Here is a 2,893-nt window from a genome sequence, read left to right as displayed (position 1 = left end):
GTCTGAATTTGGTAATAAGGAGTTCATGATCTGAGCCACAGTCAGCTCCTGGTCTTTAATATTAACATTAAATAATATTAAATATGTTATATTTATATTACTAAATAATATTATTAAAAATTCAGTATTAAATTAAATTACAGTATCACACAATCCATGGCTGGCTGAAATCCAGATGCAGAACCATGGATGGAGGGCCAACTATAAATTATAAGAGGATTTTCAACCATGCGGAGGGTCAATATCCCTAAGCCCAACACTGTTCAAGGCTCAACTGTATTTCTCTTTACCAAGTGAATTATAAACATGTTTTGTTCCAAATAATAAACCTGGATATGTCTTTAAAGAAATCCTGAATTTCCTAGGCCTAAAATTTACACCTATACAGCTACGGAAATCAGAAACCGTCAATAGGCAGATGGATAAAGATTTTTTAAAAAGCCAACAAGCACTGATCACCCTGTGGATGTGTGTAGCCATAAAGACAGAGTCCAAAGATCATTTCTCATAGTCCAGTAAAATAACAAGTATATCATGAAATAAAGAACTAAGAATAAGCAAGTATCTTTCAAAGAAAGAGACATTATCATCACTACACATAAGTCACATACTATTTACAAAGACGTCAGAATTCCTCATTTCCATCAGATTATATTTTTAAAATAAATCATGGAATTATGTGAATATTTCAGTGACAGTTTCCATGCAGAAATAAGCATTCAACATTAATTTTGGCAGCTAAAAATACAAATCTGTATCACTTGATTGTATGAGAATTATAAATATTTATAAAAACAGGTAGATGTGTTACTGTAATACACCCACTTCACCACAAAGAAGCCACACTTCCTAAGCATCATAGTAACTGAGTTCAGTTCAGTTCAGTCGCTCAGTCGTGTCCGCTCTCTGCGACCCCATCAATCGCAGCACGCCAGGCCTCCCTGTCCATCACCAACTCCCAGAGTTCACTCAGACTCACATCCATCGAGTCAGTGATGCCATCCAGCCATCTCATCCTCGATCGTCCCCTTCTCCTCCTGACTCCAATCCCTCCCAGCATCAAAGTCTTTTCCAATGAGTCAACTCTTCCCATGAGGTGGCCAAAGTACTGGAGTTTCAGCTTTAGCTTTCTTTCTTTCTTCCAAAGAAATCCCAGGGCTGATCTCCTTCAGAATGGACTGGTTGGATCTCCCTGCAGTCCAAGGGACTCTCAAGAGTCTTCTCCAACACCACAGTTCAAAAGCGTCAATTCTTCGGCACTCAGCCTTCTTCACAGTCCAACTCTCACATCCATACATGACCACTGGAAAACCATACCCTCGACTAGACGGACCTTAGTCGGCAAAGTAACGTCTCTGCTTTTGAATCTACTCTCTAGGTTGCTCATAACTTTTCTTCCAAGGAGTAAGCGTCTTGTAATTTCATGGCTGCAGTCACCATCTGCAGTGATTTTGGAGCCCAAAAAAATAAAGTCTGACACTGTTTCCCCATCTATTTCCCATAGTAACTGAAAGCACCTTCAAATGAAGTAACCTGACAGGCTAGGTCCTTTCAACACCAAACTACTCAGAAAAATAATTTTTTTCAACAGCAATAGACTGTTATACCCTAATACTAATATTCAAGCAAACGTATCTGTTCAGAGAAACTTCAGAAAGGCCTAAAGACACTAGATCAGCACATACTTGTAAACATCATACTTCAAATTAAATATTAATACTCCCAGTAACATCATAAAATTCCGTGCTATATATTTTTACTTAGTAATTCTCATCACTTCAAATAATGAGAGTACACACAAAGCTTGAGTTTCAGGAACAGATCAGCTATAAATATTACCAACATGTACACAAATAATTCAAGGACCAAAGTTCAAGGTTATCTTTGCAATTTCCAAAAATATCAGAGAAACAAGAGGTATTACGGTCACTAACTGCAGGATGTCAGTGGTCATTTACTGGGACAATAAGCTCTTACCAGCGTAGGCGAGCCTGACGATCGTGGCGTCATCCTGGGCCAAGTGGGCTATGCCTGGCAGGATGTACTCTGGGTAAATGTGGACATCGTTGCGAGGAACCTCCTTCACCAGAGCAAGAACTTTATCAACGTCCTCAAGGCTTCGGCCCTTACTCTGGGAACAGAGTCATTGCTGAAACGCAAAAGAGAAGGAGTAATACGATCCAAAAGAATTTCTACACTTAATCTTGGGGCCAAATGGAGAAGAAGTTCCAAAGCGGCAAGCGCGGAGTCGCAGTATTTCAGGGTCTGCAGGCAGGATGTTATAACTGACACCACGATGACCAGCCCACTCTCCTTGGGCTCTCCGTCCGCTTTCTCCGGCAGATCGTGTCCACAGAGATTGTGAATGATGTTGTCCAAATCCTTCCTTATAACCAGAATACGCTCATCTGCAGAAAGAAATGTTTCTTTGGCAAACTGGGCCATGTAGGGCTGAAGAAAAGTATAGAATATTTCAGGAAAGGCATTGCCACGTTGCTGCTTTAAGTAATCTTCCGCCTCTAAACGTTTATCTGGTTCACGGTGAATCATCTGAGTTACCTACACCAAGGGGACAATGGGAGTAAAACACAGATTTGAGAAAAGCAAATTAAATCAGACCAAAGCTACCACACCAATTTATATGTGATTTAAAGGGATTCTGAGGTCATACTGACTCTTTCCAATCTCCACCTTTCAAGCCACTTTCAGAACCTGACTACTGAGTAAAATGTGCCTCTACTATCATCCTAGAAAGCAAGAGCAAATCACATAGTAACGTACTCTAGATGGTCCAGACACATAAAGAGGATCAAGTCTTTAAAAGTAGTCAAACTCATTCCTTTTACAGCTAAGAAAAGGTAGGCCCAAATTCATAAAGTTACTTAGCCAACAC

General features: G+C 40.0%; 1 long non-coding RNA gene across 1 annotated transcript; it reads right to left on the bottom strand.

Annotated features, from left to right (window-relative positions):
• Positions 1-411: 411 nt before the first annotated feature.
• LOC120859841 lies at positions 412-2,688 on the bottom strand. Its single transcript, XR_005720167.1, has 2 exons — positions 1,978-2,688; positions 412-1,303 (listed from the first exon to the last, which is right to left on the bottom strand). It is a non-coding gene; the product is annotated as an uncharacterized LOC120859841 (long non-coding RNA).
• Positions 2,689-2,893: the final 205 nt, after the last annotated feature.

The sequence above is a fragment of the Oryx dammah genome, unplaced genomic scaffold, assembly GCF_014754425.2.
Source record: "Oryx dammah isolate SB20612 unplaced genomic scaffold, SCBI_Odam_1.1 HiC_scaffold_3495, whole genome shotgun sequence".
NCBI lineage: Eukaryota > Metazoa > Chordata > Mammalia > Artiodactyla > Bovidae > Oryx > Oryx dammah.
Note: the sequence above shows the minus strand (reverse complement) of the source record. Positions and strands in the feature narration are given on the sequence as shown.